The sequence below is a fragment of the Diplotaxodon limnothrissa genome, linkage group LG14 (genome assembly GCF_057381915.1).
Source record: "Diplotaxodon limnothrissa isolate DT_005_m linkage group LG14, D_limnothrissa_male_GT1.1, whole genome shotgun sequence".
NCBI lineage: Eukaryota > Metazoa > Chordata > Actinopteri > Cichliformes > Cichlidae > Diplotaxodon > Diplotaxodon limnothrissa.
The window spans coordinates 10,033,107-10,053,357 of NC_140609.1; the positions used below are offsets into that span (position 1 = coordinate 10,033,107).

The 20,251-nt window shown below is 46.9% G+C and overlaps 20 non-coding genes across 20 annotated transcripts; 7 read left to right on the top strand and 13 right to left on the bottom strand.

Annotated features, from left to right (window-relative positions):
* Positions 1-533: 533 nt before the first annotated feature.
* On the bottom strand, positions 534-826 carry LOC146618398 (signal recognition particle RNA). Its single transcript, XR_014906811.1, has one exon.
* Positions 827-1,314: 488 nt separating this feature from the next.
* Positions 1,315-1,386, top strand: trnaq-uug (transfer RNA glutamine (anticodon UUG)). Its single transcript has one exon. It is a non-coding gene; the product is annotated as a tRNA-Gln (tRNA).
* Positions 1,387-2,737: 1,351 nt separating this feature from the next.
* On the bottom strand, positions 2,738-2,820 carry trnal-cag (transfer RNA leucine (anticodon CAG)). The gene has a single exon. It is a non-coding gene; the product is annotated as a tRNA-Leu (tRNA).
* A 711-nt stretch (positions 2,821-3,531) lies between these two features.
* LOC146618401 (signal recognition particle RNA) lies at positions 3,532-3,824 on the bottom strand. Its single transcript, XR_014906812.1, has one exon.
* A 488-nt stretch (positions 3,825-4,312) lies between these two features.
* Positions 4,313-4,384, top strand: trnaq-uug (transfer RNA glutamine (anticodon UUG)). The gene has a single exon. It is a non-coding gene; the product is annotated as a tRNA-Gln (tRNA).
* Positions 4,385-5,728: 1,344 nt separating this feature from the next.
* On the bottom strand, positions 5,729-5,811 carry trnal-cag (transfer RNA leucine (anticodon CAG)). The gene has a single exon. It is a non-coding gene; the product is annotated as a tRNA-Leu (tRNA).
* A 711-nt stretch (positions 5,812-6,522) lies between these two features.
* LOC146618404 (signal recognition particle RNA) lies at positions 6,523-6,815 on the bottom strand. The gene has a single exon (XR_014906813.1).
* Positions 6,816-7,303: 488 nt separating this feature from the next.
* On the top strand, positions 7,304-7,375 carry trnaq-uug (transfer RNA glutamine (anticodon UUG)). The gene has a single exon. It is a non-coding gene; the product is annotated as a tRNA-Gln (tRNA).
* A 1,351-nt stretch (positions 7,376-8,726) lies between these two features.
* On the bottom strand, positions 8,727-8,809 carry trnal-cag (transfer RNA leucine (anticodon CAG)). The gene has a single exon. It is a non-coding gene; the product is annotated as a tRNA-Leu (tRNA).
* Positions 8,810-9,520: 711 nt separating this feature from the next.
* On the bottom strand, positions 9,521-9,813 carry LOC146618407 (signal recognition particle RNA). The gene has a single exon (XR_014906814.1).
* A 488-nt stretch (positions 9,814-10,301) lies between these two features.
* On the top strand, positions 10,302-10,373 carry trnaq-uug (transfer RNA glutamine (anticodon UUG)). The gene has a single exon. It is a non-coding gene; the product is annotated as a tRNA-Gln (tRNA).
* A 1,351-nt stretch (positions 10,374-11,724) lies between these two features.
* On the bottom strand, positions 11,725-11,807 carry trnal-cag (transfer RNA leucine (anticodon CAG)). Its single transcript has one exon. It is a non-coding gene; the product is annotated as a tRNA-Leu (tRNA).
* A 711-nt stretch (positions 11,808-12,518) lies between these two features.
* Positions 12,519-12,811, bottom strand: LOC146618410 (signal recognition particle RNA). The gene has a single exon (XR_014906815.1).
* A 488-nt stretch (positions 12,812-13,299) lies between these two features.
* trnaq-uug (transfer RNA glutamine (anticodon UUG)) lies at positions 13,300-13,371 on the top strand. Its single transcript has one exon. It is a non-coding gene; the product is annotated as a tRNA-Gln (tRNA).
* Positions 13,372-14,722: 1,351 nt separating this feature from the next.
* trnal-cag (transfer RNA leucine (anticodon CAG)) lies at positions 14,723-14,805 on the bottom strand. Its single transcript has one exon. It is a non-coding gene; the product is annotated as a tRNA-Leu (tRNA).
* A 711-nt stretch (positions 14,806-15,516) lies between these two features.
* Positions 15,517-15,809, bottom strand: LOC146618413 (signal recognition particle RNA). The gene has a single exon (XR_014906816.1).
* A 488-nt stretch (positions 15,810-16,297) lies between these two features.
* Positions 16,298-16,369, top strand: trnaq-uug (transfer RNA glutamine (anticodon UUG)). The gene has a single exon. It is a non-coding gene; the product is annotated as a tRNA-Gln (tRNA).
* Positions 16,370-17,720: 1,351 nt separating this feature from the next.
* Positions 17,721-17,803, bottom strand: trnal-cag (transfer RNA leucine (anticodon CAG)). The gene has a single exon. It is a non-coding gene; the product is annotated as a tRNA-Leu (tRNA).
* A 711-nt stretch (positions 17,804-18,514) lies between these two features.
* LOC146618416 (signal recognition particle RNA) lies at positions 18,515-18,807 on the bottom strand. Its single transcript, XR_014906818.1, has one exon.
* Positions 18,808-19,295: 488 nt separating this feature from the next.
* Positions 19,296-19,367, top strand: trnaq-uug (transfer RNA glutamine (anticodon UUG)). Its single transcript has one exon. It is a non-coding gene; the product is annotated as a tRNA-Gln (tRNA).
* Positions 19,368-20,251: the final 884 nt, after the last annotated feature.

Consider the following 20,251-nt stretch of genomic DNA (forward strand, 5'->3'; position numbering starts at 1 on the left):
GACAGGAATGATTAGATGTCAACAACTTGATTGGATGGCCAAAGTGTGAAATGTGACGTCCTGTGAGGGAAGCGTGAAAAAGCGTGAGCAGGTATAAAAAGACATTCTGGGTTCTTCTATTTTGTCTTTTGCGAGATGAGCAGTTGGGAAGGTTGGATCTAAGAGGTTCACAGTTGAAAGTTCAAGCAGACACGCTAGAGGGGGAACCACAGCCCAACCTGTGAACTGGTTTCAAATGAATGCCCAGCTGCTTTCCTGTTGGGTGATTTTCATCAACACAGAACACGGGGATAAATGCATTTTTGGTTCCATCCTCTCTCCTCACCAAGGAAATGTCCTACTTTGAGTTTGTCTCCACCTGCTGGGCGGTGGCGTGTTTAGAGTGGAGGATGTAGTTGCAGCTGTCCTGCAGGTGGAGGTGGTGCCGGACAAGCAGAGCAGCAGATTTGTGAGTGTTTTGGACTTGAATTAAAAAGACCAAGACATGCTGATCAGGCTGCTGTGTGATCTAGAGACAAGTATAAGGATGTGTATGAAGATTGGGTCTAGCTGTATTGCTCAGGCTGCGCTACAGCATCTAATCACAGGTGCGATCCCACTACTGAGCGACACGGGGGCTTTGACCTGCTCCGTCTCCGACCTGGGCACCCCTCCTTGGGTGACCTGGTGGTCTCAGGCTCCCCCAGGATCACCATATCAATGCCGAACGCAATGCGGACACCCGATCGACATAGCCTGCTGCAGCTCAGAGCTCCTGAGCTCAAACAATCCTCAAACCTCAGCCTCCCGGTAGCTTGGATTACAGGCACGCGCCACAGCACCCGGCGAGAAGCACTTACGTTAACAGGGCTTTTAACCATGTCTGAGGTAACATCATGACACTAACCTGCTGCCCATCATTAGCAAAGTTGTAATGATGGGCAGCAAAGATGAGGAATGAATGGTGCACAATTGTTATATGCAAGTTTTTAGAAAGCTCGTGGTTAACCCAAGAGTATTTTGTCACAATATCAAGAAGAGTAAAGCTTCAATGTAAGAAGTGGGATTCAAAGCCACACCTCCAGGGGAGACTGCAACCTGAACGCAGCGTCTTAGACCGCTCAGCCATTCTGACATTGCAGTGCCAGTTTGGTGGAGGTTACCACTGTTAGATACTTTGGAAGAAACACACATTATCCTTCTCATAACACATATAGCAGCTGTTCAGCCATGGAAACGTAGTGCGAATAATCTACAATGTCATCCATACTGATCATTTGGCTGAATACTTTTAGGCAGGTTGCCATGACATGACAGTTCACACAGTTTCACATCGGTTCCATGGTGTAATGGTTAGCACTCTGGACTTTGAATCCAGCGATCCGCGTTCAAATCTCGGTGGGACCTGCTTATTGGGAGGTGAAACCATACTGCATGTCACATAGTGGTAACTTGTTTTTGGTCGCCAAGCGGTCGAAGGCACTGCGTTCAGGTCGCAGTCTCCTCTGAAGGCGTTTGTTCGAATATAGCAGCTGTTCAGCCATGTAAACACATACTACGAAGCTCGTGGCGCCCACTTTCTGTGCTGACTTTGAGGTGGGAAGAGGTTTGGAGCTGTACAGTTAGTGAGTCAGCAGAGTGTTTGTGACTTTTGCGCACAAGCGCACCTCAGCACTCGGATACTCCAATCTGTAACTTTGTGTGGGTTGTAACTGAATTTCAGACAGCTCTTTAGTACCACATAGTGACTGACAAGTGAAGGAACTCTTTAGTGATTGACAAGTGTTTTGTAAAGGCAGACGTCATGGTTAGCTGCTTGATTTTATAAAGCTCTCACAGAAAACACAAGTCATACAGAAATTCAATGTGCCAGAGAAGACATGCAGTATGGTTTCACCCCCCAAAAATCAGGTCCCACCGATTTCACCAGATTTCACTCCATAAGAGTTTCCTCTTTTCAAAACTCTCCCAATTCATCCAGTGACCCTGCTTGGCCAGCGCTATGGCTCTGGCGTGTCTTACTGTTTCCTCCTTTCGACACACCTCCTCCACCACCATTTTTTGACGTTCGGTTACAGATGCCTGTTGCCACCGAGGTTGCCAAGACCAAATCCTTCTCTGCCCTGTTGGACGCGACCCACCATGTCATTATGGCTCAGAGCCGATTTGGCCTGTAGCACAGACGTGGCTGTGGTCCACTTCCTCCCTGTTGCTAGGGTGGGAGCAGCGCCCCTCACTATGGGGTCCCGGGAGTCCTTGAGTGACATCTCAAGCCTCACTCAAGGAGTGCAGTGTTGTTAATCCGCCTGAGGTCATTAGCCAAGTTTTGCCTTCGTTTGTCAAGTTGCCAGGTATCATTGAGGTCTACATTATACCACCGTCCCAGGCTCTTGATGGACATCTCTTAGACTGTTGGAATTGGTTCTCCACTGATATAGAATTGCCAGTTTCAAGTGTATTTTGTCACAACAGTAAGAAGTCTCCAAAGGTTGATTCTGTTCATCTGAATGTAGCGTTTTCAGTGGGAAAAATGTCTCGTCACTCATCCAAGTGACTTCTTCAGTCTCATCTGACTGCAGGTTTCCCCAATCTTATAAACAGTATATTTGCATAATGACTGAAAGTAGCCCCCTGAAGGAACAGTGGGCTTGGAGGTCAGTTCCTTCATCACAATTATGCAAATTCTCATGACCATTGATCAACAACCACTGATCAAAGATACATGAGTAGAAGGAAGAAAGAAGTGCCAAGATACAATTGTCAGAAGTGGGATTCGAACCCACGCCTCCAGGTGAGACTGCGACCTGAACGCAGCGCCTTAGACCGCTCGGCCATCCTGACACATTGCAACAGCCAACTAGTTGAATAATCCCACGCAGTTGCTGATTTCCATTTGACATACTTGTATGTTAAGTGCATGTAATAAACAAATAAAAATAATTACTAAGAAAATATATTGATTTAAAAGTTTGTGTTAAATGTTGTAAGTCAGATCGAAATAGAAAGATCAGGTGTGGTGGACAGGAATGATTAGATGTCAACAACTTGATTGGATGGCCAAAGTGTGAAATGTGACGTCCTGTGAGGGAAGCGTGAAAAAGCGTGAGCAGGTATAAAAAGACATTCTGGGTTCTTCTATTTTGTCTTTTGCGAGATGAGCAGTTGGGAAGGTTGGATCTAAGAGGTTCACAGTTGAAAGTTCAAGCAGACACGCTAGAGGGGGAACCACAGCCCAACCTGTGAACTGGTTTCAAATGAATGCCCAGCTGCTTTCCTGTTGGGTGATTTTCATCAACACAGAACACGGGGATAAATGCATTTTTGGTTCCATCCTCTCTCCTCACCAAGGAAATGTCCTACTTTGAGTTTGTCTCCACCTGCTGGGCGGTGGCGTGTTTAGAGTGGAGGATGTAGTTGCAGCTGTCCTGCAGGTGGAGGTGGTGCCGGACAAGCAGAGCAGCAGATTTGTGAGTGTTTTGGACTTGAATTAAAAAGACCAAGACATGCTGATCAGGCTGCTGTGTGATCTAGAGACAAGTATAAGGATGTGTATGAAGATTGGGTCTAGCTGTATTGCTCAGGCTGCGCTACAGCATCTAATCACAGGTGCGATCCCACTACTGAGCGACACGGGGGCTTTGACCTGCTCCGTCTCCGACCTGGGCACCCCTCCTTGGGTGACCTGGTGGTCTCAGGCTCCCCCAGGATCACCATATCAATGCCGAACGCAATGCGGACACCCGATCGACATAGCCTGCTGCAGCTCAGAGCTCCTGAGCTCAAACAATCCTCAAACCTCAGCCTCCCGGTAGCTTGGATTACAGGCACGCGCCACAGCACCCGGCGAGAAGCACTTACGTTAACAGGGCTTTTAACCATGTCTGAGGTAACATCATGACACTAACCTGCTGCCCATCATTAGCAAAGTTGTAATGATGGGCAGCAAAGATGAGGAATGAATGGTGCACAATTGTTATATGCAAGTTTTTAGAAAGCTCGTGGTTAACCCAAGAGTATTTTGTCACAATATCAAGAAGAGTAAAGCTTCAATGTAAGAAGTGGGATTCAAAGCCACACCTCCAGGGGAGACTGCAACCTGAACGCAGCGTCTTAGACCGCTCAGCCATTCTGACATTGCAGTGCCAGTTTGGTGGAGGTTACCACTGTTAGATACTTTGGAAGAAACACACATTATCCTTCTCATAACACATATAGCAGCTGTTCAGCCATGGAAACGTAGTGCGAATAATCTACAATGTCATCCATACTGATCATTTGGCTGAATACTTTTAGGCAGGTTGCCATGACATGACAGTTCACACAGTTTCACATCGGTTCCATGGTGTAATGGTTAGCACTCTGGACTTTGAATCCAGCGATCCGCGTTCAAATCTCGGTGGGACCTGCTTATTGGGAGGTGAAACCATACTGCATGTCACATAGTGGTAACTTGTTTTTGGTCGCCAAGCGGTCGAAGGCACTGCGTTCAGGTCGCAGTCTCCTCTGAAGGCGTTTGTTCGAATATAGCAGCTGTTCAGCCATGTAAACACATACTACGAAGCTCGTGGCGCCCACTTTCTGTGCTGACTTTGAGGTGGGAAGAGGTTTGGAGCTGTACAGTTAGTGAGTCAGCAGAGTGTTTGTGACTTTTGCGCACAAGCGCACCTCAGCACTCGGATACTCCAATCTGTAACTTTGTGTGGGTTGTAACTGAATTTCAGACAGCTCTTTAGTACCACATAGTGACTGACAAGTGAAGGAACTCTTTAGTGATTGACAAGTGTTTTGTAAAGGCAGACGTCATGGTTAGCTGCTTGATTTTATAAAGCTCTCACAGAAAACACAAGTCATACAGAAATTCAATGTGCCAGAGAAGACATGCAGTATGGTTTCACCCCCCAAAAATCAGGTCCCACCGATTTCACCAGATTTCACTCCATAAGAGTTTCCTCTTTTCAAAACTCTCCCAATTCATCCAGTGACCCTGCTTGGCCAGCGCTATGGCTCTGGCGTGTCTTACTGTTTCCTCCTTTCGACACACCTCCTCCACCACCATTTTTTGACGTTCGGTTACAGATGCCTGTTGCCACCGAGGTTGCCAAGACCAAATCCTTCTCTGCCCTGTTGGACGCGACCCACCATGTCATTATGGCTCAGAGCCGATTTGGCCTGTAGCACAGACGTGGCTGTGGTCCACTTCCTCCCTGTTGCTAGGGTGGGAGCAGCGCCCCTCACTATGGGGTCCCGGGAGTCCTTGAGTGACATCTCAAGCCTCACTCAAGGAGTGCAGTGTTGTTAATCCGCCTGAGGTCATTAGCCAAGTTTTGCCTTCGTTTGTCAAGTTGCCAGGTATCATTGAGGTCTACATTATATCACCGTCCCAGGCTCTTGATGGACATCTCTTAGACTGTTGGAATTGGTTCTCCACTGATATAGAATTGCCAGTTTCAAGTGTATTTTGTCACAACAGTAAGAAGTCTCCAAAGGTTGATTCTGTTCATCTGAATGTAGCGTTTTCAGTGGGAAAAATGTCTCGTCACTCATCCAAGTGACTTCTTCAGTGTCAGCTGACTGCAGGTTTCCCCAATCTTATAAACAGTATATTTGCATAATGACTGAAAGTAGCCCCCTGAAGGAACAGTGGGCTTGGAGGTCAGTTCCTTCATCACAATTATGCAAATTCTCATGACCATTGATCAACAACCACTGATCAAAGATACATGAGTAGAAGGAAGTGCCAAGACACAGTTGTCAGAAGTGGGATTCGAACCCACGCCTCCAGGGGAGACTGCGACCTGAACGCAGCGCCTTAGACCGCTCGGCCATCCTGACACATTGCAACAGCCAACTAGTTGAATAATCCCACGCAGTTGCTGATTTCCATTTGACATACTTGTATGTTAAGTGCATGTAATAAACAAATAAAAATAATTACTAAGAAAATATATTGATTTAAAAGTTTGTGTTAAATGTTGTAAGTCAGATCGAAATAGAAAGATCAGGTGTGGTGGACAGGAATGATTAGATGTCAACAACTTGATTGGATGGCCAAAGTGTGAAATGTGACGTCCTGTGAGGGAAGCGTGAAAAAGCGTGAGCAGGTATAAAAAGACATTCTGGGTTCTTCTATTTTGTCTTTTGCGAGATGAGCAGTTGGGAAGGTTGGATCTAAGAGGTTCACAGTTGAAAGTTCAAGCAGACACGCTAGAGGGGGAACCACAGCCCAACCTGTGAACTGGTTTCAAATGAATGCCCAGCTGCTTTCCTGTTGGGTGATTTTCATCAACACAGAACACGGGGATAAATGCATTTTTGGTTCCATCCTCTCTCCTCACCAAGGAAATGTCCTACTTTGAGTTTGTCTCCACCTGCTGGGCGGTGGCGTGTTTAGAGTGGAGGATGTAGTTGCAGCTGTCCTGCAGGTGGAGGTGGTGCCGGACAAGCAGAGCAGCAGATTTGTGAGTGTTTTGGACTTGAATTAAAAAGACCAAGACATGCTGATCAGGCTGCTGTGTGATCTAGAGACAAGTATAAGGATGTGTATGAAGATTGGGTCTAGCTGTATTGCTCAGGCTGCGCTACAGCATCTAATCACAGGTGCGATCCCACTACTGAGCGACACGGGGGCTTTGACCTGCTCCGTCTCCGACCTGGGCACCCCTCCTTGGGTGACCTGGTGGTCTCAGGCTCCCCCAGGATCACCATATCAATGCCGAACGCAATGCGGACACCCGATCGACATAGCCTGCTGCAGCTCAGAGCTCCTGAGCTCAAACAATCCTCAAACCTCAGCCTCCCGGTAGCTTGGATTACAGGCACGCGCCACAGCACCCGGCGAGAAGCACTTACGTTAACAGGGCTTTTAACCATGTCTGAGGTAACATCATGACACTAACCTGCTGCCCATCATTAGCAAAGTTGTAATGATGGGCAGCAAAGATGAGGAATGAATGGTGCACAATTGTTATATGCAAGTTTTTAGAAAGCTCGTGGTTAACCCAAGAGTATTTTGTCACAATATCAAGAAGAGTAAAGCTTCAATGTAAGAAGTGGGATTCAAAGCCACACCTCCAGGGGAGACTGCAACCTGAACGCAGCGTCTTAGACCGCTCAGCCATTCTGACATTGCAGTGCCAGTTTGGTGGAGGTTACCACTGTTAGATACTTTGGAAGAAACACACATTATCCTTCTCATAACACATATAGCAGCTGTTCAGCCATGGAAACGTAGTGCGAATAATCTACAATGTCATCCATACTGATCATTTGGCTGAATACTTTTAGGCAGGTTGCCATGACATGACAGTTCACACAGTTTCACATCGGTTCCATGGTGTAATGGTTAGCACTCTGGACTTTGAATCCAGCGATCCGCGTTCAAATCTCGGTGGGACCTGCTTATTGGGAGGTGAAACCATACTGCATGTCACATAGTGGTAACTTGTTTTTGGTCGCCAAGCGGTCGAAGGCACTGCGTTCAGGTCGCAGTCTCCTCTGAAGGCGTTTGTTCGAATATAGCAGCTGTTCAGCCATGTAAACACATACTACGAAGCTCGTGGCGCCCACTTTCTGTGCTGACTTTGAGGTGGGAAGAGGTTTGGAGCTGTACAGTTAGTGAGTCAGCAGAGTGTTTGTGACTTTTGCGCACAAGCGCACCTCAGCACTCGGATACTCCAATCTGTAACTTTGTGTGGGTTGTAACTGAATTTCAGACAGCTCTTTAGTACCACATAGTGACTGACAAGTGAAGGAACTCTTTAGTGATTGACAAGTGTTTTGTAAAGGCAGACGTCATGGTTAGCTGCTTGATTTTATAAAGCTCTCACAGAAAACACAAGTCATACAGAAATTCAATGTGCCAGAGAAGACATGCAGTATGGTTTCACCCCCCAAAAATCAGGTCCCACCGATTTCACCAGATTTCACTCCATAAGAGTTTCCTCTTTTCAAAACTCTCCCAATTCATCCAGTGACCCTGCTTGGCCAGCGCTATGGCTCTGGCGTGTCTTACTGTTTCCTCCTTTCGACACACCTCCTCCACCACCATTTTTTGACGTTCGGTTACAGATGCCTGTTGCCACCGAGGTTGCCAAGACCAAATCCTTCTCTGCCCTGTTGGACGCGACCCACCATGTCATTATGGCTCAGAGCCGATTTGGCCTGTAGCACAGACGTGGCTGTGGTCCACTTCCTCCCTGTTGCTAGGGTGGGAGCAGCGCCCCTCACTATGGGGTCCCGGGAGTCCTTGAGTGACATCTCAAGCCTCACTCAAGGAGTGCAGTGTTGTTAATCCGCCTGAGGTCATTAGCCAAGTTTTGCCTTCGTTTGTCAAGTTGCCAGGTATCATTGAGGTCTACATTATACCACCGTCCCAGGCTCTTGATGGACATCTCTTAGACTGTTGGAATTGGTTCTCCACTGATATAGAATTGCCAGTTTCAAGTGTATTTTGTCACAACAGTAAGAAGTCTCCAAAGGTTGATTCTGTTCATCTGAATGTAGCGTTTTCAGTGGGAAAAATGTCTCGTCACTCATCCAAGTGACTTCTTCAGTCTCATCTGACTGCAGGTTTCCCCAATCTTATAAACAGTATATTTGCATAATGACTGAAAGTAGCCCCCTGAAGGAACAGTGGGCTTGGAGGTCAGTTCCTTCATCACAATTATGCAAATTCTCATGACCATTGATCAACAACCACTGATCAAAGATACATGAGTAGAAGGAAGAAAGAAGTGCCAAGATACAATTGTCAGAAGTGGGATTCGAACCCACGCCTCCAGGTGAGACTGCGACCTGAACGCAGCGCCTTAGACCGCTCGGCCATCCTGACACATTGCAACAGCCAACTAGTTGAATAATCCCACGCAGTTGCTGATTTCCATTTGACATACTTGTATGTTAAGTGCATGTAATAAACAAATAAAAATAATTACTAAGAAAATATATTGATTTAAAAGTTTGTGTTAAATGTTGTAAGTCAGATCGAAATAGAAAGATCAGGTGTGGTGGACAGGAATGATTAGATGTCAACAACTTGATTGGATGGCCAAAGTGTGAAATGTGACGTCCTGTGAGGGAAGCGTGAAAAAGCGTGAGCAGGTATAAAAAGACATTCTGGGTTCTTCTATTTTGTCTTTTGCGAGATGAGCAGTTGGGAAGGTTGGATCTAAGAGGTTCACAGTTGAAAGTTCAAGCAGACACGCTAGAGGGGGAACCACAGCCCAACCTGTGAACTGGTTTCAAATGAATGCCCAGCTGCTTTCCTGTTGGGTGATTTTCATCAACACAGAACACGGGGATAAATGCATTTTTGGTTCCATCCTCTCTCCTCACCAAGGAAATGTCCTACTTTGAGTTTGTCTCCACCTGCTGGGCGGTGGCGTGTTTAGAGTGGAGGATGTAGTTGCAGCTGTCCTGCAGGTGGAGGTGGTGCCGGACAAGCAGAGCAGCAGATTTGTGAGTGTTTTGGACTTGAATTAAAAAGACCAAGACATGCTGATCAGGCTGCTGTGTGATCTAGAGACAAGTATAAGGATGTGTATGAAGATTGGGTCTAGCTGTATTGCTCAGGCTGCGCTACAGCATCTAATCACAGGTGCGATCCCACTACTGAGCGACACGGGGGCTTTGACCTGCTCCGTCTCCGACCTGGGCACCCCTCCTTGGGTGACCTGGTGGTCTCAGGCTCCCCCAGGATCACCATATCAATGCCGAACGCAATGCGGACACCCGATCGACATAGCCTGCTGCAGCTCAGAGCTCCTGAGCTCAAACAATCCTCAAACCTCAGCCTCCCGGTAGCTTGGATTACAGGCACGCGCCACAGCACCCGGCGAGAAGCACTTACGTTAACAGGGCTTTTAACCATGTCTGAGGTAACATCATGACACTAACCTGCTGCCCATCATTAGCAAAGTTGTAATGATGGGCAGCAAAGATGAGGAATGAATGGTGCACAATTGTTATATGCAAGTTTTTAGAAAGCTCGTGGTTAACCCAAGAGTATTTTGTCACAATATCAAGAAGAGTAAAGCTTCAATGTAAGAAGTGGGATTCAAAGCCACACCTCCAGGGGAGACTGCAACCTGAACGCAGCGTCTTAGACCGCTCAGCCATTCTGACATTGCAGTGCCAGTTTGGTGGAGGTTACCACTGTTAGATACTTTGGAAGAAACACACATTATCCTTCTCATAACACATATAGCAGCTGTTCAGCCATGGAAACGTAGTGCGAATAATCTACAATGTCATCCATACTGATCATTTGGCTGAATACTTTTAGGCAGGTTGCCATGACATGACAGTTCACACAGTTTCACATCGGTTCCATGGTGTAATGGTTAGCACTCTGGACTTTGAATCCAGCGATCCGCGTTCAAATCTCGGTGGGACCTGCTTATTGGGAGGTGAAACCATACTGCATGTCACATAGTGGTAACTTGTTTTTGGTCGCCAAGCGGTCGAAGGCACTGCGTTCAGGTCGCAGTCTCCTCTGAAGGCGTTTGTTCGAATATAGCAGCTGTTCAGCCATGTAAACACATACTACGAAGCTCGTGGCGCCCACTTTCTGTGCTGACTTTGAGGTGGGAAGAGGTTTGGAGCTGTACAGTTAGTGAGTCAGCAGAGTGTTTGTGACTTTTGCGCACAAGCGCACCTCAGCACTCGGATACTCCAATCTGTAACTTTGTGTGGGTTGTAACTGAATTTCAGACAGCTCTTTAGTACCACATAGTGACTGACAAGTGAAGGAACTCTTTAGTGATTGACAAGTGTTTTGTAAAGGCAGACGTCATGGTTAGCTGCTTGATTTTATAAAGCTCTCACAGAAAACACAAGTCATACAGAAATTCAATGTGCCAGAGAAGACATGCAGTATGGTTTCACCCCCCAAAAATCAGGTCCCACCGATTTCACCAGATTTCACTCCATAAGAGTTTCCTCTTTTCAAAACTCTCCCAATTCATCCAGTGACCCTGCTTGGCCAGCGCTATGGCTCTGGCGTGTCTTACTGTTTCCTCCTTTCGACACACCTCCTCCACCACCATTTTTTGACGTTCGGTTACAGATGCCTGTTGCCACCGAGGTTGCCAAGACCAAATCCTTCTCTGCCCTGTTGGACGCGACCCACCATGTCATTATGGCTCAGAGCCGATTTGGCCTGTAGCACAGACGTGGCTGTGGTCCACTTCCTCCCTGTTGCTAGGGTGGGAGCAGCGCCCCTCACTATGGGGTCCCGGGAGTCCTTGAGTGACATCTCAAGCCTCACTCAAGGAGTGCAGTGTTGTTAATCCGCCTGAGGTCATTAGCCAAGTTTTGCCTTCGTTTGTCAAGTTGCCAGGTATCATTGAGGTCTACATTATATCACCGTCCCAGGCTCTTGATGGACATCTCTTAGACTGTTGGAATTGGTTCTCCACTGATATAGAATTGCCAGTTTCAAGTGTATTTTGTCACAACAGTAAGAAGTCTCCAAAGGTTGATTCTGTTCATCTGAATGTAGCGTTTTCAGTGGGAAAAATGTCTCGTCACTCATCCAAGTGACTTCTTCAGTGTCAGCTGACTGCAGGTTTCCCCAATCTTATAAACAGTATATTTGCATAATGACTGAAAGTAGCCCCCTGAAGGAACAGTGGGCTTGGAGGTCAGTTCCTTCATCACAATTATGCAAATTCTCATGACCATTGATCAACAACCACTGATCAAAGACACATGAGTAGAAGGAAGAAAGAAGTGCCAAGACACAGTTGTCAGAAGTGGGATTCGAACCCACGCCTCCAGGGGAGACTGCGACCTGAACGCAGCGCCTTAGACCGCTCGGCCATCCTGACACATTGCAACAGCCAACTAGTTGAATAATCCCACGCAGTTGCTGATTTCCATTTGACATACTTGTATGTTAAGTGCATGTAATAAACAAATAAAAATAATTACTAAGAAAATATATTGATTTAAAAGTTTGTGTTAAATGTTGTAAGTCAGATCGAAATAGAAAGATCAGGTGTGGTGGACAGGAATGATTAGATGTCAACAACTTGATTGGATGGCCAAAGTGTGAAATGTGACGTCCTGTGAGGGAAGCGTGAAAAAGCGTGAGCAGGTATAAAAAGACATTCTGGGTTCTTCTATTTTGTCTTTTGCGAGATGAGCAGTTGGGAAGGTTGGATCTAAGAGGTTCACAGTTGAAAGTTCAAGCAGACACGCTAGAGGGGGAACCACAGCCCAACCTGTGAACTGGTTTCAAATGAATGCCCAGCTGCTTTCCTGTTGGGTGATTTTCATCAACACAGAACACGGGGATAAATGCATTTTTGGTTCCATCCTCTCTCCTCACCAAGGAAATGTCCTACTTTGAGTTTGTCTCCACCTGCTGGGCGGTGGCGTGTTTAGAGTGGAGGATGTAGTTGCAGCTGTCCTGCAGGTGGAGGTGGTGCCGGACAAGCAGAGCAGCAGATTTGTGAGTGTTTTGGACTTGAATTAAAAAGACCAAGACATGCTGATCAGGCTGCTGTGTGATCTAGAGACAAGTATAAGGATGTGTATGAAGATTGGGTCTAGCTGTATTGCTCAGGCTGCGCTACAGCATCTAATCACAGGTGCGATCCCACTACTGAGCGACACGGGGGCTTTGACCTGCTCCGTCTCCGACCTGGGCACCCCTCCTTGGGTGACCTGGTGGTCTCAGGCTCCCCCAGGATCACCATATCAATGCCGAACGCAATGCGGACACCCGATCGACATAGCCTGCTGCAGCTCAGAGCTCCTGAGCTCAAACAATCCTCAAACCTCAGCCTCCCGGTAGCTTGGATTACAGGCACGCGCCACAGCACCCGGCGAGAAGCACTTACGTTAACAGGGCTTTTAACCATGTCTGAGGTAACATCATGACACTAACCTGCTGCCCATCATTAGCAAAGTTGTAATGATGGGCAGCAAAGATGAGGAATGAATGGTGCACAATTGTTATATGCAAGTTTTTAGAAAGCTCGTGGTTAACCCAAGAGTATTTTGTCACAATATCAAGAAGAGTAAAGCTTCAATGTAAGAAGTGGGATTCAAAGCCACACCTCCAGGGGAGACTGCAACCTGAACGCAGCGTCTTAGACCGCTCAGCCATTCTGACATTGCAGTGCCAGTTTGGTGGAGGTTACCACTGTTAGATACTTTGGAAGAAACACACATTATCCTTCTCATAACACATATAGCAGCTGTTCAGCCATGGAAACGTAGTGCGAATAATCTACAATGTCATCCATACTGATCATTTGGCTGAATACTTTTAGGCAGGTTGCCATGACATGACAGTTCACACAGTTTCACATCGGTTCCATGGTGTAATGGTTAGCACTCTGGACTTTGAATCCAGCGATCCGCGTTCAAATCTCGGTGGGACCTGCTTATTGGGAGGTGAAACCATACTGCATGTCACATAGTGGTAACTTGTTTTTGGTCGCCAAGCGGTCGAAGGCACTGCGTTCAGGTCGCAGTCTCCTCTGAAGGCGTTTGTTCGAATATAGCAGCTGTTCAGCCATGTAAACACATACTACGAAGCTCGTGGCGCCCACTTTCTGTGCTGACTTTGAGGTGGGAAGAGGTTTGGAGCTGTACAGTTAGTGAGTCAGCAGAGTGTTTGTGACTTTTGCGCACAAGCGCACCTCAGCACTCGGATACTCCAATCTGTAACTTTGTGTGGGTTGTAACTGAATTTCAGACAGCTCTTTAGTACCACATAGTGACTGACAAGTGAAGGAACTCTTTAGTGATTGACAAGTGTTTTGTAAAGGCAGACGTCATGGTTAGCTGCTTGATTTTATAAAGCTCTCACAGAAAACACAAGTCATACAGAAATTCAATGTGCCAGAGAAGACATGCAGTATGGTTTCACCCCCCAAAAATCAGGTCCCACCGATTTCACCAGATTTCACTCCATAAGAGTTTCCTCTTTTCAAAACTCTCCCAATTCATCCAGTGACCCTGCTTGGCCAGCGCTATGGCTCTGGCGTGTCTTACTGTTTCCTCCTTTCGACACACCTCCTCCACCACCATTTTTTGACGTTCGGTTACAGATGCCTGTTGCCACCGAGGTTGCCAAGACCAAATCCTTCTCTGCCCTGTTGGACGCGACCCACCATGTCATTATGGCTCAGAGCCGATTTGGCCTGTAGCACAGACGTGGCTGTGGTCCACTTCCTCCCTGTTGCTAGGGTGGGAGCAGCGCCCCTCACTATGGGGTCCCGGGAGTCCTTGAGTGACATCTCAAGCCTCACTCAAGGAGTGCAGTGTTGTTAATCCGCCTGAGGTCATTAGCCAAGTTTTGCCTTCGTTTGTCAAGTTGCCAGGTATCATTGAGGTCTACATTATATCACCGTCCCAGGCTCTTGATGGACATCTCTTAGACTGTTGGAATTGGTTCTCCACTGATATAGAATTGCCAGTTTCAAGTGTATTTTGTCACAACAGTAAGAAGTCTCCAAAGGTTGATTCTGTTCATCTGAATGTAGCGTTTTCAGTGGGAAAAATGTCTCGTCACTCATCCAAGTGACTTCTTCAGTGTCAGCTGACTGCAGGTTTCCCCAATCTTATAAACAGTATATTTGCATAATGACTGAAAGTAGCCCCCTGAAGGAACAGTGGGCTTGGAGGTCAGTTCCTTCATCACAATTATGCAAATTCTCATGACCATTGATCAACAACCACTGATCAAAGATACATGAGTAGAAGGAAGAAAGAAGTGCCAAGACACAGTTGTCAGAAGTGGGATTCGAACCCACGCCTCCAGGGGAGACTGCGACCTGAACGCAGCGCCTTAGACCGCTCGGCCATCCTGACACATTGCAACAGCCAACTAGTTGAATAATCCCACGCAGTTGCTGATTTCCATTTGACATACTTGTATGTTAAGTGCATGTAATAAACAAATAAAAATAATTACTAAGAAAATATATTGATTTAAAAGTTTGTGTTAAATGTTGTAAGTCAGATCGAAATAGAAAGATCAGGTGTGGTGGACAGGAATGATTAGATGTCAACAACTTGATTGGATGGCCAAAGTGTGAAATGTGACGTCCTGTGAGGGAAGCGTGAAAAAGCGTGAGCAGGTATAAAAAGACATTCTGGGTTCTTCTATTTTGTCTTTTGCGAGATGAGCAGTTGGGAAGGTTGGATCTAAGAGGTTCACAGTTGAAAGTTCAAGCAGACACGCTAGAGGGGGAACCACAGCCCAACCTGTGAACTGGTTTCAAATGAATGCCCAGCTGCTTTCCTGTTGGGTGATTTTCATCAACACAGAACACGGGGATAAATGCATTTTTGGTTCCATCCTCTCTCCTCACCAAGGAAATGTCCTACTTTGAGTTTGTCTCCACCTGCTGGGCGGTGGCGTGTTTAGAGTGGAGGATGTAGTTGCAGCTGTCCTGCAGGTGGAGGTGGTGCCGGACAAGCAGAGCAGCAGATTTGTGAGTGTTTTGGACTTGAATTAAAAAGACCAAGACATGCTGATCAGGCTGCTGTGTGATCTAGAGACAAGTATAAGGATGTGTATGAAGATTGGGTCTAGCTGTATTGCTCAGGCTGCGCTACAGCATCTAATCACAGGTGCGATCCCACTACTGAGCGACACGGGGGCTTTGACCTGCTCCGTCTCCGACCTGGGCACCCCTCCTTGGGTGACCTGGTGGTCTCAGGCTCCCCCAGGATCACCATATCAATGCCGAACGCAATGCGGACACCCGATCGACATAGCCTGCTGCAGCTCAGAGCTCCTGAGCTCAAACAATCCTCAAACCTCAGCCTCCCGGTAGCTTGGATTACAGGCACGCGCCACAGCACCCGGCGAGAAGCACTTACGTTAACAGGGCTTTTAACCATGTCTGAGGTAACATCATGACACTAACCTGCTGCCCATCATTAGCAAAGTTGTAATGATGGGCAGCAAAGATGAGGAATGAATGGTGCACAATTGTTATATGCAAGTTTTTAGAAAGCTCGTGGTTAACCCAAGAGTATTTTGTCACAATATCAAGAAGAGTAAAGCTTCAATGTAAGAAGTGGGATTCAAAGCCACACCTCCAGGGGAGACTGCAACCTGAACGCAGCGTCTTAGACCGCTCAGCCATTCTGACATTGCAGTGCCAGTTTGGTGGAGGTTACCACTGTTAGATACTTTGGAAGAAACACACATTATCCTTCTCATAACACATATAGCAGCTGTTCAGCCATGGAAACGTAGTGCGAATAATCTACAATGTCATCCATACTGATCATTTGGCTGAATACTTTTAGGCAGGTTGCCATGACATGACAGTTCACACAGTTTCACATCGGTTCCATGGTGTAATGGTTAGCACTCTGGACTTTGAATCCAGCGATCCGCGTTCAAATCTCGGTGGGACCTGCTTATTGGGAGGTGAAACCATACTGCATGTCACATAGTGGTAACTTGTTTTTGGTCGCCAAGCGGTCGAAGGCACTGCGTTCAGGTCGCAGTCTCCTCTGAAGGCGTTTGTTCGAATATAGCAGCTGTTCAGCCATGTAAACACATACTACGAAGCTCGTGGCGCCCACTTTCTGTGCTGACTTTGAGGTGGGAAGAGGTTTGGAGCTGTACAGTTAGTGAGTCAGCAGAGTGTTTGTGACTTTTGCGCACAAGCGCACCTCAGCACTCGGATACTCCAATCTGTAACTTTGTGTGGGTTGTAACTGAATTTCAGACAGCTCTTTAGTACCACATAGTGACTGACAAGTGAAGGAACTCTTTAGTGATTGACAAGTGTTTTGTAAAGGCAGACGTCATGGTTAGCTGCTTGATTTTATAAAGCTCTCACAGAAAACACAAGTCATACAGAAATTCAATGTGCCAGAGAAGACATGCAGTATGGTTTCACCCCCCAAAAATCAGGTCCCACCGATTTCACCAGATTTCACTCCATAAGAGTTTCCTCTTTTCAAAACTCTCCCAATTCATCCAGTGACCCTGCTTGGCCAGCGCTATGGCTCTGGCGTGTCTTACTGTTTCCTCCTTTCGACACACCTCCTCCACCACCATTTTTTGACGTTCGGTTACAGATGCCTGTTGCCACCGAGGTTGCCAAGACCAAATCCTTCTCTGCCCTGTTGGACGCGACCCACCATGTCATTATGGCTCAGAGCCGATTTGGCCTGTAGCACAGACGTGGCTGTGGTCCACTTCCTCCCTGTTGCTAGGGTGGGAGCAGCGCCCCTCACTATGGGGTCCCGGGAGTCCTTGAGTGACATCTCAAGCCTCACTCAAGGAGTGCAGTGTTGTTAATCCGCCTGAGGTCATTAGCCAAGTTTTGCCTTCGTTTGTCAAGTTGCCAGGTATCATTGAGGTCTACATTATACCACCGTCCCAGGCTCTTGATGGACATCTCTTAGACTGTTGGAATTGGTTCTCCACTGATATAGAATTGCCAGTTTCAAGTGTATTTTGTCACAACAGTAAGAAGTCTCCAAAGGTTGATTCTGTTCATCTGAATGTAGCGTTTTCAGTGGGAAAAATGTCTCGTCACTCATCCAAGTGACTTCTTCAGTCTCATCTGACTGCAGGTTTCCCCAATCTTATAAACAGTATATTTGCATAATGACTGAAAGTAGCCCCCTGAAGGAACAGTGGGCTTGGAGGTCAGTTCCTTCATCACAATTATGCAAATTCTCATGACCATTGATCAACAACCACTGATCAAAGATACATGAGTAGAAGGAAGAAAGAAGTGCCAAGATACAATTGTCAGAAGTGGGATTCGAACCCACGCCTCCAGGTGAGACTGCGACCTGAACGCAGCGCCTTAGACCGCTCGGCCATCCTGACACATTGCAACAGCCAACTAGTTGAATAATCCCACGCAGTTGCTGATTTCCATTTGACATACTTGTATGTTAAGTGCATGTAATAAACAAATAAAAATAATTACTAAGAAAATATATTGATTTAAAAGTTTGTGTTAAATGTTGTAAGTCAGATCGAAATAGAAAGATCAGGTGTGGTGGACAGGAATGATTAGATGTCAACAACTTGATTGGATGGCCAAAGTGTGAAATGTGACGTCCTGTGAGGGAAGCGTGAAAAAGCGCGAGCAGGTATAAAAAGACATTCTGGGTTCTTCTATTTTGTCTTTTGCGAGATGAGCAGTTGGGAAGGTTGGATCTAAGAGGTTCACAGTTGAAAGTTCAAGCAGACACGCTAGAGGGGGAACCACAGCCCAACCTGTGAACTGGTTTCAAATGAATGCCCAGCTGCTTTCCTGTTGGGTGATTTTCATCAACACAGAACACGGGGATAAATGCATTTTTGGTTCCATCCTCTCTCCTCACCAAGGAAATGTCCTACTTTGAGTTTGTCTCCACCTGCTGGGCGGTGGCGTGTTTAGAGTGGAGGATGTAGTTGCAGCTGTCCTGCAGGTGGAGGTGGTGCCGGACAAGCAGAGCAGCAGATTTGTGAGTGTTTTGGACTTGAATTAAAAAGACCAAGACATGCTGATCAGGCTGCTGTGTGATCTAGAGACAAGTATAAGGATGTGTATGAAGATTGGGTCTAGCTGTATTGCTCAGGCTGCGCTACAGCATCTAATCACAGGTGCGATCCCACTACTGAGCGACACGGGGGCTTTGACCTGCTCCGTCTCCGACCTGGGCACCCCTCCTTGGGTGACCTGGTGGTCTCAGGCTCCCCCAGGATCACCATATCAATGCCGAACGCAATGCGGACACCCGATCGACATAGCCTGCTGCAGCTCAGAGCTCCTGAGCTCAAACAATCCTCAAACCTCAGCCTCCCGGTAGCTTGGATTACAGGCACGCGCCACAGCACCCGGCGAGAAGCACTTACGTTAACAGGGCTTTTAACCATGTCTGAGGTAACATCATGACACTAACCTGCTGCCCATCATTAGCAAAGTTGTAATGATGGGCAGCAAAGATGAGGAATGAATGGTGCACAATTGTTATATGCAAGTTTTTAGAAAGCTCGTGGTTAACCCAAGAGTATTTTGTCACAATATCAAGAAGAGTAAAGCTTCAATGTAAGAAGTGGGATTCAAAGCCACACCTCCAGGGGAGACTGCAACCTGAACGCAGCGTCTTAGACCGCTCAGCCATTCTGACATTGCAGTGCCAGTTTGGTGGAGGTTACCACTGTTAGATACTTTGGAAGAAACACACATTATCCTTCTCATAACACATATAGCAGCTGTTCAGCCATGGAAACGTAGTGCGAATAATCTACAATGTCATCCATACTGATCATTTGGCTGAATACTTTTAGGCAGGTTGCCATGACATGACAGTTCACACAGTTTCACATCGGTTCCATGGTGTAATGGTTAGCACTCTGGACTTTGAATCCAGCGATCCGCGTTCAAATCTCGGTGGGACCTGCTTATTGGGAGGTGAAACCATACTGCATGTCACATAGTGGTAACTTGTTTTTGGTCGCCAAGCGGTCGAAGGCACTGCGTTCAGGTCGCAGTCTCCTCTGAAGGCGTTTGTTCGAATATAGCAGCTGTTCAGCCATGTAAACACATACTACGAAGCTCGTGGCGCCCACTTTCTGTGCTGACTTTGAGGTGGGAAGAGGTTTGGAGCTGTACAGTTAGTGAGTCAGCAGAGTGTTTGTGACTTTTGCGCACAAGCGCACCTCAGCACTCGGATACTCCAATCTGTAACTTTGTGTGGGTTGTAACTGAATTTCAGACAGCTCTTTAGTACCACATAGTGACTGACAAGTGAAGGAACTCTTTAGTGATTGACAAGTGTTTTGTAAAGGCAGACGTCATGGTTAGCTGCTTGATTTTATAAAGCTCTCACAGAAAACACAAGTCATACAGAAATTCAATGTGCCAGAGAAGACATGCAGTATGGTTTCACCCCCCAAAAATCAGGTCCCACCGATTTCACCAGATTTCACTCCATAAGAGTTTCCTCTTTTCAAAACTCTCCCAATTCATCCAGTGACCCTGCTTGGCCAGCGCTATGGCTCTGGCGTGTCTTACTGTTTCCTCCTTTCGACACACCTCCTCCACCACCATTTTTTGACGTTCGGTTACAGATGCCTGTTGCCACCGAGGTTGCCAAGACCAAATCCTTCTCTGCCCTGTTGGACGCGACCCACCATGTCATTATGGCTCAGAGCCGATTTGGCCTGTAGCACAGACGTGGCTGTGGTCCACTTCCTCCCTGTTGCTAGGGTGGGAGCAGCGCCCCTCACTATGGGGTCCCGGGAGTCCTTGAGTGACATCTCAAGCCTCACTCAAGGAGTGCA